The following is a 16,063-nucleotide window of genomic DNA, read 5'->3' as shown; positions in this document are numbered from 1 at the left end:
AATAGTGTTACAGAATAGTAAAACATAAAACTTAAAACAAACAATATAGTAATAACATGAATTAAAATTACTAAGATAGTAATAAAATGGATTAAAATTATTAATATAGTAATAACATGAATTAAATAATGATAAGATTAGTATAATAGTGTTACAAAATAGTGTTATAAAATAGTAAAAAACAAAACATAAAACAAACAAACAATATCGTAATAACATGCATTAAAATTATTAATTATTAATGATTAGTACAATAGTGTTTCAAATTAGTTTTACAAGATAGTAAAACATAAAACATAAAACAAACAAACAATATAGTTATAACATGAATTAAATAATGATAATGATTAGTATAATAGTGTTACAAAATAGTGTTAAAATATAGTAAAACATAAATCATAAAACAAACAAACAATATAGTAATAACATGAATTAAATAATGATAATGATTAGTATAATAGTGTTACAAATTAGTAAAACATAAAACATAGAACAAACAAACAATATAGTATTAACATGAATTAAAATTATTAATATAGTAATAACATGAATTAAATAATGATAATTATTAGTATAATAGTGTTATAAAATAGTAAAACATAAAACATAAAACAAACAAACAATATCGTAATAACGTGAATTAAAATTATTAATATAGTAATAACATGAATTAAATAATGATAATGATTAGTATAATAGTGTTACGGAATAGTAAAACATAAAACTTAAAACAAATAATATAGTAAAACATTAATATTATTTATATTATTTATATGATAGTATGTTTTTTACAATTATATTCAATGTTATATCAGTTAATTTTAAATTTTAGGAGACACATTCATTTTTTATAAACATTCATACTTCACTTATAATACATCTTCTATAAAAACTACCAGAGATACATCATAAATCCAAATCTATCAAGTGAAGAGACAGATCAAATCTACTAATTTGTAAACCTTTCCTCAAGTTTTGCACTCACAAAAACAGTTTGGGTCTCAAAATATTTGATCCCTCTCACCGCTTGCTAGATATGGAATTAAGATAGATATAGGTTGGTTAAAGTGCACTATAAATTATGTTGTATGTTCCCTAGATTTTTGGTGGAAATAAAGTCCAAAAAAACGTTTTCCAAAAGAAATGTTAAATGTGAAAAATGTACTTGTTTAAAACAAATCAATATCATTAAACAATATTTGTAATATACTCATTTTAAAATATTTAAATAAATAAAATTCAGAATTAAATATTCAATGATTATTTACAAGAAAAGGCCTAAATATGTTTGCTCAAATATCAAGAAAAATATTCCTCCACATATTCCTCCATAGATTCATAAGTGTTAACGGAGATAAATTTTTTGAAAGTAAATGAAATCAAATCCTGATTTAAAATAAACAAATCTCTAAGCAAAGATACACACTATAGGAATTTCATGGTGTATAGGTATATCAATGGCCTAGAGATTAATTAACTAAGCCACATCATTCCTCTACCAAATACTTAGTCTTATTCAACTATATAAATTTACATAAACTAGATCAAATGACATTGAACCAAAGTATATAAAAAAATAAAATAACATAAATATCTATCAAGAGTATCATGTTTCTCAAACAAACTCTCTTATCCCCTCCTCCTCGATCACTCTCCCTATTTCTCCTACTCTCTCTCTTTGTCTGTGACTCTCCCTCTCTCTCATTCTTGAAATTTTAGTGGTAAAATTCATGGTATGTTGAGTGAATCATGAAATCTTAATCACTTTCTTATAGCCTAGACTATTTTGGTTGCTCAAAATTTAGATATCTTTCTATAGATGGATGATTTTTCTTGGTATATGTGTAGAGGTGTCTTTTGGCCCTAAAATAATCTAGATTCAGGAAGATATCATATGTTGAACTATCATCTACATTACGTGCATTATGTCGATGATGGGATCTTAACATGCACTAGTAATAAAGACACTTACCCTAGGACCACATAAGGAGCATTAAAGAGCACAAAACCATGTAATGAGGGGTAATTGAAATGCGAGCCTTAGCTTAGATACCCCATCACTTTGGAGTTGGCGTGCAACCACCACATGATGCTTGTACATCTTTAACAAATTACCATTGATGTGGATAAACCCTAATAGATTATATTATGTTTTTGTGCACTTGGTGCATTTTATATTATTTTTGGCATAATTCACCTATGTTATAAAATGAGGAGAGTTTCCTCATTCTTGAAACTTAGTCAATAGATAATCCATGTCTTCCTTTTGTAATCATATTGTAGTCATTTTATTTTGTGATGCAAGGGTTAAAAATTGTCTAGACTATAGGCACTAGGGTTTGTGTGAGATAGAATTAAGAGAAGTATTGGAGCACTAACATTGACATGTTGCAAGAACTAAGGTTTGTGAGATAAATCCTTAGAAAACAACCACAATATTTAATGCTAATGGAGATTGTGTCATGTAAGTTTCGTTAAATATCCTTTAGGACTTCTTTTATGAAAAAATGTTCCAACCATGCATTCATTTCTACGATTCTAGGTTGTAATGGATCGTTTGATGCACCTAGGATAGCTAAGACAGATTCCTTGACATCATACAATATTGTTGGCGAGACATTGTGCATGGTAAATTCTCTAGCTAGGATTTGGAAGGAGATACATCATTTTTGCTAGGGTGCACTAGAAAGAAATGTTGTAATAAGTTAGAATATATAAGACATTGTATTGTATCCTAATTTATGTTGTAATGTGAAGTGTACCCTTGTTGTCTAAAATTGTGTGTTGTATTCCTAAGGATTACACCTAATTTCTAATTTATAGTATACAAATTAGGTAATTGGAAACTAAGAGTGATGTGAGGCAGGGTTGGGGTGAAGAAGCCATATGAGATTCCAACATCACATGGAAACTTAATATTCATTTTATTAAGCATGGTAAATCCATTATCACGTTTAACAAAAATTTTGTCAAGATCACATTCATTCATTTGTAAATTTTACCGTTTGAAGTAAAAAAAAATATGTTTTGAATGATTTAAATTCACACTAAAATATATCTTGCAAATAGTAGTATCTAATTTTAGAGACTCCTGGATGTATATCGCTTCTAGAGGAAACATGATTAACCTGAAATACTCTGAAAATCCTAATATTAGAAATTTTCATCTTCTAATACAACATTTTGATGTGGAATTTTTTGCCATTACATCACATAGCCTTGTAGCATTTTAATTGCATAATGTCACACATGTAAAAAAATGCATTATTAATTGATAAAAATAATTATACCTATAATTTATGAAAATTAAGAAAAAAATCACCAAATAAATCAATATAATATTTAAAAAAACTTAAATAGTATTCATGGACACACTACCATGTTTATGTTCACTGACTAATGTAGTCACACCATGCCATGGTAAGTTACCATAAATTGATTTTTTCCATCATTCATCCATACCGTTATCCAATCAGTGTTGTTTTCATTGTATATATGTAATGCATCCCTCTCTCATCCAAATATATGAAAATAATAAAATTAACATCTAATCAGTTACGAGAGTATAGCTTAGCTTCATAATAATAGATTATGTAGAAAGAATAAAAATAAAATAAGTACAATGTAGATACAAAAAATTGTCAAATGTGTTTTAAATCTCCACCATATGCTTACATGTCACATTCCTAATTCCATATTTCCTCAGTAGGGGCTCCCCTTAAGATGGTATAGATTTAAATTAGTAATTAAGGTACAAATATACATGGCAGTTATACAGATCTATAAACACCCATTGGGGTTGAAAAAACATCATGAAGTGAGGCTAAGGGAGGTGCCTGCCACTAATTAAACTTCAATTATAATTAAGGATGGATAGCCTAACACCCCTCAAGCATGGAATAACATGTGAATTTATGCTAATTGTTGAAAGGATTTTTTATTACATGGAATAAGATGATGGGGGTAGTAGTAGCTACGTTGGTTGAAGCATGGCACCCATGTCTTTTCATGCTCAAACTGGGGATAAAATGAGAATTAATATGGGAAAACTTCTATAATGAATTCTATGATGTTTTAAGATGGGCAAGTTGCCCTGGTATAGCATGAGTCTAGGATCATTCCAAGCTTGTCGAGTCAAAGCACCACTTTGACTCTTTTAAAAGAAATTTCCTTGTGGTTTTACAATGCTAGGTGGTAGAAAAAATAGTTCTTTTGGTCAAATAGTACACACTAGAGAAACAATGAAATGTGCTAGGACATCTTCTACATAGAGTGGTATGTCTATGGTTTGTACATCACGAAGTTAACTATCTATGTATTGATGTCATCTACATTGTGTTAGTCTCTATGTGGTTAGGACCTACCATAATTCACCAGTCTTGGCCTTATTCTTAATTAACTGTGGACATTGGTTCTTTCATTTTCTTTATCCACAATAAGGTTGTTTTCGAGGTTTTGGATTAGTCCAGGGTTTATTTTTTGGTGATGGGGCCAATTGTGCTGGTGGGTGGACTAAAATACACAAGTTCATCCATCAACATTGGGTTGTCCTTTTTTTAGAAGGACCTCAAGTTTTTGGTGTTTTAATGGAGGGTTAGATGTGCTTATACTCTCATATTGAAAATTTTAGCCTTGACTCCCTATATATTTCTACAATGTACATATTTGGGTTATGGGTGTACTCTATCTAGGTGTATTGATGTAATTTTCATGGCAATAGTTTTTTGGCTTGTAGGAAGTATTGTTATATAGATTGGAGTGTAATGATTCATCAATGATGTAGATCTATAATTGGAATTCCACAAAGGATTAAATAAGAAATACAACTTGTGGGAGATTCACGGAATCATCAGATGCTGGACCCCATTCTAGCCCACACTCGAAGAATTGAGGACTTAGTTCCTCCCAATACAACCTTATTAGTGAATTTAGACATATCACCAAACTTGTGCAGAAACTCAACAAAAACTGACATGAAGACATGAATACAACTATTAGTTTCATTAATGATTCAGAAAGAAACCATTCACATATGCTTGATTGATTGGCTAGCATGGAAATGGGACAATGTCTCTTATAACATAAATTGGATCACTTTGAAAGGATACTGCCTATATGAATAAGCATGTCCACTATGACATTAGGCTGCCTCCATCACTAGGAACTAGACTGGAGCATCCTGCCATTCTTATGATTTTTAATGGTAGTTAGCCAACGAGTGAAAACGGAACATCAACATCCCACTTGGTTACCACCCCTTGCCTATTCCTGAATGGAAGTGGGAAACAATCACGTTGGACTTTATTATAGGTCTTCCCATAACCAAAAATAAAAATGACCCTATTATGGTTGTAGTTGACAAATTAAGCAAGACCTTTCATTTTATACCAATGAAATCCACCTATAAATCTATTCGAATTTCTTATATATTTATGAAATAAATATTCAGGCTACATGGGATACGCAAAGTGGTAATATCTAATCGATATGTAAATTTTACATCTTCATTTTGGAAGAATATTTTCTCTAGTTTGGTTACACAAACTAAATTTAGCATAGCCTATCACCCTCAAATGGATAGGCAGATAGAGGGATCCAACTAGGCGTTGGAAGATATGTTAAGAATGTTTGTGATGCAACATTCAAGTAAATGGGAGGATTACCTCCATCTGATTGAATTTTACTATAACAATGGATACCCTGACTCCTTAGGAATGATCCACTTTGAGGTATTGTATGGGAGGAAATGTAGGATACCCATGGACTAAGGCAGACCCATCAACAAACTGGCATTAGGTCCTGACATGCTAACCAAAATGGAGCAAACAATTGAAAATGTTGGTCATAATTTAAAGGCTTCTCAGTATAGGTAAAAAGATTATATAGATAGGAAAATAACCTACAGAGAGTTCAAGGAAGGGGATCATGTATATTTACAAATCAAGACAAGGAAAAGCACTCTATAGTGGAGTACATGTGCTAGATTAGCACCTCGGTACTTCGATCCCTTTCAAATATTGGAACGAATTGGGCTAGCAGCATACAAACTTTTTCTACCAAGCCATATCCACATTGACAATGTCTTTCATGTCTCTCTACTAAAAACGTATATGTACTATTATAAGCATATAATTAACTTGGACTATGTACAAGTAATTTAAGTAGTGAATTAAATTCTTGTGCATACAAATATGTATATATGTATGTATCAAGTTTCAAAATAAAATGATAATAATTCATTATGGTGGGAATGTCGAACTGGAAGGAGAATTCCTAGAAGATCCTCTTCATATTCTCAATTAGAGAGAAACAACATTACGGAGACGAGTCATCACCCAAGTTAAAGTGCAATGGAAGTACTTTGGCTGAGAGGAGGCTACCTGGGAAGACGAGGATGTTACCTGTAAGGCTTATCTTGCTTTATTTTTATGAGTTATAATGAACACTAGGGACGATGTTCCTCATAAGAGGGGGAATATGTAACACCCTGAATGAGATGGACATGTTATTGTACTCATTATTGTTTTACTTCGATATTTCATTGTCATATTATGTTCCAACAGAAGAATTAAGGAAATCATGACTGACCTTGCCAAGTGACTTTAAAATGATATGTGAAATAAATACATATATTTCTAGAAACAAAAAATTCATTACATAAACCTCCTAAGATAGTTATTGGTTGTTGCACACCCTTTCCCCAAGAGGAGAGATTTGAGAAGGGCTTGGGGGCTGAAGGAATCATGAAAGAAGAGGAAGGGGATTGAGAAGGTAAGAGATGCCAAGTAATCTAGAGAAGCTCCTTGAGCTAAGTGAAGCAAACTAGTGGGAAACTTGGATACAACCCCAGAAGGTTAAAAAATCGAAACTAGACTATAGTCGTGAGGTTTTGTTGGGTCCCTATAATACTAGTGATTACCCCATTACTATTGTAGTTATACCCCTTATTTATATTTTTGTGCCCCTATTACCCCCATATTGTTATTTCTGTGCCCCATAGAATCCCTCTATTGTTATTTTTGTGGCTTTATATTATTATTGTTAGGTCGACTGGATTATATTGTGACTCCTTAGACTCCTATATATAGAAAGGAGGTTTTGTCATTTGTATCATCGAATAATTGTTCATTTATGTAATGTAAAGGAGGTTGCCCCCTCGAAGAGGCTGAATTCTAAGGCGTTGATCTATCTTTTCTATCTTTTATTGAGCTGGTTTCATAACATTTGGTATCAGAGCTTTGGATTCTAGGGTTTCACTGCTCCAAACAGGTCATCGTGGCATTTTCGCTATAACTTTTTTCTAGGACGTTTCAGAAGTCACAAGAAAAACCCATTTCAGAAGAATTGGTGCTGAACTGTGGGTCCGAATTTCAGAGCTTTTTGCACGATATGTTCGGAGATATGATCTGAGGAAGTTGGTCTTTGTACAGACTCCTGAATTACATTCAAAACAGGTGAACTGGGGAAAATTGTCATAACTTTCTCTCTCAGGATCGGATTGAAATTTAATAAAAAGGTACAAAAGGAGGACAGACTGTAGTTTCGTGTATGCATGTTTCAGATCCATAGGTTGAAACGGTGACTCGCGGCACGTCATACAAGTTCGCTCTACTGAACTAGTCTATAAGCAAGTCACTGTGGGAGATTTCACATAACTCTTCCTTGGAGAATCCAATTTGGGTCAGACTTGTGGCATTAGAAAGAGGACACAAAGGGCTACTACAACTCACAAATTCATAAGTAGATGATTGGAAAGTACAGAGATACATCAGAGGCAATATCGAACTCCTACAAAGTGAAAAAAGGTGTGTAGATTTTCTTAAATTTTTGCTTAAGCTTGGTTTGAAAATTTATTTGGAAGGAATTCAAAGGGCATAGTAGAGCATTATTATCGGTAACTGATGCCCCGAGGAAAGAAAATGCAAACACCTAGTAAGGAACCTGAAAGCTCTAGCATGACTCATGAAGAAGAGGAAGAAATGCAACATGATATATCAAAATTACAAGACCAAGTGAAACAACTATCCCTTGCACAAAAAGGAACAAAATCTAAGATGGATGGTTTAAAGAAAGATGTAGAAGCTGAGATGGATGGTTTAAAGAAAGGTGTAGAAGCTAAGATGGACTATTTAAAGAAAGGCGTAGAAGCTAAGATGATTGACGTGGAAGCTAAGATGGATGATTTGAAGATAGATTTGAAGACAGACATGGACGAATTGAGGATAAATATGAATAAGTTGCTACAAGAAATAGTCCCTAAGGGTGAAAGACAGGGAAAATTTTAAGAACCCCCCCTAAATTTATAATTATAATAAATGGGCGAATCTCCATGGTATATAGGAAAAATGGAAGGCGATTTTATCAATAATATAATATGTATATATAATTTTTTGGCAAATCTCTCACGAGGCATGGCGAATATTTTACTCAATTATAAAATCTTGTAAGATCTTGGCGAGTCTTTCACTAAATAATAAAACTTTGTAAAGTCCTAGTGAATCTTAGCATATGCTACATGATGGTTTAATTCCCCCATTTAAATAGGCTACATTCCAGGTGAATACCATGGGTCAATACCATGTGCCATTTTGGTGAATACCATGGGTCAATACCATGTGCCATTTTTATTTTTATTAATTCTAATATTAGGGTTAATAATGGTTTTTTGCATGGTATTAATAACAATCTAGTCCATGGTATTTGTCCCATAGTATTTTGGCCATAGGTTTCACCTAAATATAACCCATTTTTTGAGTGTTCGTAAATATAAGGTGACTTATGGAGTAAATATAAAAAAAAGTTTTATTTGTTTGCCATACCTCTCGTTTATTTATATTTTTGTTAATTTACCATACCTCTTTTACAAATATGGTATTTGGCCCATAGGATTCACTTAAATAAAACCGCTTTCTTGAGCCTTCATAAATAGAGGGTTATGGACTAAATATAAAAAGAGGTTTTATTTATTTACGATACGTCTAGTTTATTTATATTTTTATTTATTTACCATAACTTTTGAGTAAGTATAAAAAGACGTTTTATTTATTTACCATACCTCCACTTTACTTATATTTTTATTTGTTTACACCCTTACATGTATATAAGGTGACTTATGGAGTAAATATAATTTTTTATTTATTTATTTACCATACCTCTCATTAATTTATATTTTTATTAATTTATCATACCTCTTTTATAAATATGGTATTTGGCCCATAGGATTCACTTAAATAAAACCTATTCTTGAAAATGGGCGAATGGAAGGTTGTAAGTCATAATTTCAAGGGCTAAATTTACCTTTTTTACCCTCTCCCTTAAAATAAGGTGGGCTATTTGAGGTGATTTGTAAAAATGTACTATGATACAAAATATTCGCCCACTAAAAATTTAAAACCCCTTAATTTCGCCAAAGGGCGAACATTCGCCCCTAAAATTATCCTTGGTGAAAGAGTACTAAAGGAAACTCATGATGAGAACAAAAGAAATGTTAATCATGATTCCATAGACTCTAATGTTGGATCGAAGACTCACCATGTTCCAAAGATCGATATGAGGAAGTTTGATGGCAAGGATCCCGCCACATGGATATTACAGATGGAGCAATTCTTCGATCTCAATAATGTGAAAAACACACAAAAGGTACGTATGGCAACTTTATATTTGGAACCAAATCAGTTTGTATGGTATCAATGGCTTTGTTCTCGTAAACAGTTTATCACTTGGGCAATTTTTACGGAAGAATTGATAGCACATTATGAGGATACAAAAAGCAACACTTTTTTTAGCCAATTGATAAGTCTCAAACAAAAGGGTTCAATAATGGAGCACATTGAGGAGTTCCAAAAATTGAACATAAGGGTAAAAGATATTCCAGAGGAGCATAGGATTGATGTGTTCATAGGGTCTTTAAAGGATAATATCCAACATGATGTGCGCCTTTGGGAACCTGATTCATTAGAGAAGGCATTCAGGTTAGCAAGAAAAATGGAAAGCAAAATTATGGCAACTAGGAAGCATACCATTCACAACTATAAAGACGGAAGTGTTGTTGCCCATAGTCTTCCACAACCTACAAGGTTGACACCACAACAATTGGAAGAAAAAAGAGCAAAAGGGCTTTGTTACAATTGTGATAGCAAATACACAAAAGGTCATAAGTGTGTTGAGAAGAAATTATTCTACATAGATTGTGAAGAGGAAGAAGAAAAGGAGCAAGAAAGGTCAAAAGAAGAGGATATATTCCAGGAAAAAAGCCTAGATGAAGAACAAATAAATCCGACCATATCTTGTAATGCATTGGCGGGAATTACCACTCCTCAAACCATCAAGATAGAAGGACAAATCAAGAAGAAAATAGTAATAGTGTTGATTGATTCAGGAAGCACCCACAATTTTATTCATTGTAGGGTAGCAAAAGAATTGAATTGCTTCCTATATCCGCACCAAAGTGTCAAGTGATGATTGCAAATGGAGGAACAATAAATTGTTCTGGAAAGTGCCATAATATCAAGCTATCCATGGGAGAATATGTATTGACTAGCCCAATGCTTTCCATTCCAATGGGAGGTGCTGATGTTGTACTAGGAGTCTAATGGCTACAATCCTTGGGTACAATAGCTTTTAATTTTCAAGAACTTTTCATGAAATTTTTTGTGGAAGGAAAGGAAGTTGAATTAAGGGGTATTGCAGGGAAACCAGGAAAGATAATCAACTCTAATGGCATGACAAAGCTTCTAAAAAAGGAGCAAAGAGGTGTAATTGCACAATTATGTTCGCTAGATGTTTCCACATTGGAATCATCTATTTCTCCAGATCTCCAAAAAGTCCTGGACAATCATTCCAAGGTATTTGAGACTCCCAAAGGTCTCCCACCTATGCGTGATCATGATCATGCTATTCATCTGATTCCAGGAAGTGTTCCTCCAAACATCAGGCTGTACAGATATCCATATGTCCAAAAAAGTGAAATTGAACGTATGGTTGCAGAAATGCTAGAGGCTGGTATAATTCAACCGAGTCAAAGTTCTTTCTCAGCTCCAGTAGTATTGGTGCACAAGAAGGATGGATCATGGCGCATGTGTCCAGATTATAGGGAGCTCAACAAGCTCACTATTAAAGATAAGTTCCCCATTCCTGTCATTGATGAATTACTGGATGAATTGCATGGATCAATTTACTTCACCAAGTTGGATCTTCGTTTGGGATATCATCAAATCAGAATGAAGATTGAAGACATTCCGAAAACGGCATTTAGAACTCATGAGGGTCATTATGAATTTTTGGTCATGCCTTTTGGCCTTACCAATGCACCTTCAACATTTCAAGGTTTGATGAATTCAATTTTCAAACCATTCCTTAGAAAATTTGTGTTAGTATTTTTTGATGATATACTAATCTACAGCAAGTCTTGGAAGGATCATGTTGAACATGTTGACAAGGTGCTACAACTATTGGAGGAGAAACAATTATATGCAAAAAGATCCAAATGTTTCTTTGGAGTCCAAGAGGTGGAATATTTGGGTCATATTGTATCTCATGAAGGAGTTAAGGTAGACCCTAGCAAAATTAAAGCCATTAAGGAATGGAAAATCCCCACATCCATAAAGCATCTGCGAGGATTTCTTGGGTTGACAGGGTATTATCGCAAGTTCGTTAAGAATTATGGGAGAATAGCAGCACCTCTAACAACATTATTGAAGAAAGATTCATTTTCATGGACTCCGGAAGCAACAAAGGCCTTTAAACATCTTAAAGAGGCAATGTGCCAAGCACCGGTCTTAGCTACACCGGACTTCACAAAAACCTTTATTGTGGAATGTGATGCTTCAGGAAATGGAATTGGTGTTGTTCTAATGCAAGATGAAAGACCCATTGCTTTTGAAAGTCGTCCAATCAAGGGCAAAGCTATTTATGAGAAGGAAATGTTGGCAATACTCCATGCACTTAAGAAATGGCGACCCTACCTAATGGGAAGACACTTCAAGGTAAAAACAGATCATGATAGCCTTAAATACTTTTTAGAACAAAGATTGTCCTCTGAAGAGCAACAAAAGTGGGTCACCAAGATGTTGGGTTATGACTTTGAAATCATCTACAAAAAAGGGAAGCAAAATGTGGTGGCAGATGCACTCTCAAGAAAGGATGAGGATATGGAAGCATTGTTGTGTGCCATTTCTATTATCCAACCAGATTGGATAAACGAAGCAAAGGAGGAATGGAAGAATGACGAAGAAGTGTGGGCACTTATTCAAAAGCTACAACAAGATTCCAGTACTTCTGATACATTTAGCTGGCAGAATGATTCGTTATGGTACAAAGATCGCTTATACCTCTGTAAGAATTCCCAGCTAAAACAAAAGATTCTTATGGAATTGCACACTTCTCCCTTAGGAGGGCACTCAGGATTTTTAAAAACTTACCACAGGGTTAAGAAGGAATTTTTTTGGGATGGCCTTAAATCAGATATTCAAAAGTTTGTGGCGGAATGTTTGGTTTGCCAACAAAATAAAGTTGAAACAATTAATACACCGGGTCTATTACAACCTTTATCCATTCCAAGCCAACGTTGGGAGGAGGTTTCAATGGATTTTATCACAGGTTTACCCAAGTCTGAGGGAAAGAGTGTCATCATGGTGGTAGTTGACAGACTTACCAAGTATGCACACTTTTGTGCATTATCACATCCATTTAAAGCCAGTACAGTTTATACTGCATTTATGGAAACAGTTCAAAAGCTACATGGAAACCCAAAGATTATTGTAAGTGACAGAGATCCCATTTTCACTGGAAATTTTTGGACAGAATTATTTTCTTGTCTGGGTACTCAGTTAGCTCATAGCTCATCTTATCATCCTCAATCTGATGGGCAAACTGAGATAGTAAACAAATGTTTGGAAGGATATCTTCGTTGCTTTGTATCTGATAAACAAACACAATGGGTCAAATGGTTGCCTCTGGCTGAATGGTGGTATAACACTTCCTTCCATACAGCAACAAAAATGACCCCATTTATGGCACTTTATGGGTACCAACCACCATCAATCACATCATATTTAAGAGAAAATTCTAAGGTTCAGGCAGTGGAACATCACATCGAACATCAACAACAAGTCCTCCAACTCTTAAAGGATAACCTCGTGTTGGCACAAAATAGAATGAAACAACAGGCAAATCAACATCGCAGTGAAAGAAGTTTTGATGTAGGTGATTGGGTATTCCTACGGCTACAACCATATAAGAAAATGTCCCTAAAGCAAGCTAAGAAGGATAATAAATTATCACCAAAGTATTATGGTCCGTACAAGGTGTTGGAAAAGATTGGTACTATGGCATACAAATTGGAGCTTCCTGCAGCTTCTCGATTGCACCCAGTTTTCCATGTTTCATGTTTAAAGAAGGTTATAGGTGACAAGCTCCCAGTTCAAACAATATTGCCAAAACTTGACGAGGAAGGAAAAATTATATTGGAACTGGAAGCAGTCAAAGAAACAAGAACTCGACAGCTACAAAATCGATCAATTTCAGAGTATCTTATCAAGTGGAAGAACTTATCTGCTGAAGATTCCACATGGGAGGATGAGAATTTTATGCAGAAGTATCCAGAACTGCTCAAGCGTTGAGGACAACACTTTTTTTGAAGGAGAGGGGCATGTTGGGTCCCTATAATACTAGTGATTACCCCATTACTATTGTAGCTACCCCCATATTGTTATTCTTGTGCCCCATAGAATCCCTCTATTGTAATTTTTATGGCTTTATATTATTATTGTTTGGTCGGCTGGATTATATTGTGACTCCTTAGACTGCTATATATAGAAAGGAGGTTTTTTCATTTGTATCATCGAATAATTTTTCATTTATGTAATGTAAAGGAGGTTGCCCCCTCAAAGAGGCTAATTCTAAGGCGTTGATCTATCTTTTCTTGAGTTGGTTTCATAACAGGTTTCAAATTTACTCAATCCACCCGATGTATACTAGTGTCTAGAGAAGAAGATCTCAAGGGAGGCTTTGGACATCATATCCAAACTCATGGTTGGATGGAGAGATCTTCTAAGGAACACAAAACTAACAAAATGAAAGGAAACATATAAGTATCTAAGTATTTTTTTAGAATTTATTCAATTTGCTTATGCAGGTTGTGAATACGAGATAAAGATCAAACTAAGAGAATTGTTCTACCTTTTATTCTTAAAAAGAAGAAAAATAGTAGAACATGACTCTGGACAGACCATACCAACCAAGTCATTCATGAACCTGAAGTTTTGTTTTATTTTTACAGCCTATTCCTCTACTAGAATTTATATATCTATAGATTATAGGCTTTGAGAGAAATCTACAGGTGTCTTAAACTGAAATAACAAATACATGTATGATAATAATGAATTAAACAAAAAAAGAAGAATCCCATGTTTAATCTGAAATAATGAATATATTTATCATAACCAGGAAGTAAACAATAGTATAATAATTCCATTTTTTTAAAAGATGCTAAAAGGTGATGTTCCAAGTTAAATGATAGAAGGAATAAATTACAAGTTTGTCCATACCCACAGTTGAACATAATCAATATTAAACAATGGAACAAAGTTATCTAACTACATGTATTTTTTCATAATCAAGGAAATTGGGAAAATAAACCCAATTTCATTTAACTTCGAAAAAACGTTTAACAAGATATGAGTTGTTCAAGGAAATATGTCACGACGTGTCGACTAGTATTCATTAGGTATTTGATAGTGACACGCATTAAAATATGCTGAGAGAGAGTTCTATTCCAAGACTAGAATCATACAGTTGAGAATAATATAAAGTTTAAACATTCACCATAATTTAATAGAATTAGTTTATACAACAAATCCGGGTGCATATTCCCTAAACCAAACTCCAAACAATGCCCGGAATACTCATCTATCCTATGAAAATAAAATCATAAATAATAATGCATAATGAAACTAAAATAGAGAAGTTAAAAACAAATGAATCAAATGAAACCCAAATATTTTTTCCTTCTTATTGAAAATTTTGAATAATCCATTAAAACAAAGCATAACTCCTATTTCTTCTTTCCCATTTTGTGGAAATTGAAAAGGAAAAAAGACAAAAAATTTAACGCTTCCACAAATGCAAGAAAACTTTAATCTTAGAGTAAATTGGTCTGACCAAAAATTGACTTCTCTCTACACAGGAGAGTTAGGCCATAAAAATCCATTAGCAAAGATGAGATATGCTAGCTCAAAAATCTCATTCTATAACATCAAATAATAATAGTACGTGGAAGTTTTCTAGACTTAATGTAATAAAAAATAATCGGAAACACCTATAACAATACTACTCTAAATAATAAACAAATGGAACAAATAAAAAAATATATAGCAAAAAAAACTAAAAAACACATGAAAATTCGAAAGAATTTTACTTTAAATCTTTATTGTGGATTTATAAATCCATACCTTGGCCAAATAAACACCACTAAAAATAATGGAGAAAGTCTTTAGCCATAGGGCATTATCGAGGTACAAGAGAAAGGCTTCATCTAAATCTAAATAGGCAGACGAATAAGCTATTGTAATGGTTGTATCCACTTTAAAAAAGTGTTCAACCCACACAAGATATTGTAATGGTTGTATGTGCAACTACTTAGAAGGCTTTGAAAATCCTCTCTTTTTTCTTTGTATGATGTTTTTAAGTGGTTTCATAACAATTCCCCATTGACTTTTGGGAATTATTCATTTGCTCACTTTTGTTTTTAGTTTTCATTTTTGTCTTATTTTCATAAATTTTTCAATATGTTTTACTTTTTTTTTTGAAGTTTTTAAGTGGTTTTATAACAAATCGTCCATTCACTTTTAGGGATTCTTCATTTTCTCACTACTGTTTTTAGTTTTAGTTTTTGTTTTGTTTTACTCTTTTTTTAGTTTGAGATTTTATTTATTTTTAAATAAATATATAATTATTTAAATGTCTATATAATTAACCTTTATTTTATTTATTAGCATTTGTGCATTTAGTGTTTTGGTTTTTGTAATTCAACATTTATCAAATTAAATAAAAAAGTAAAATATTA

This window comes from Pinus tabuliformis, chromosome 4_1 (assembly GCF_031772625.1).
Source record: "Pinus tabuliformis cultivar Carrire ecotype Pingquan chromosome 4_1, CPIR1, whole genome shotgun sequence".
NCBI lineage: Eukaryota > Viridiplantae > Streptophyta > Pinopsida > Pinales > Pinaceae > Pinus > Pinus tabuliformis.
Note: the sequence above shows the minus strand (reverse complement) of the source record.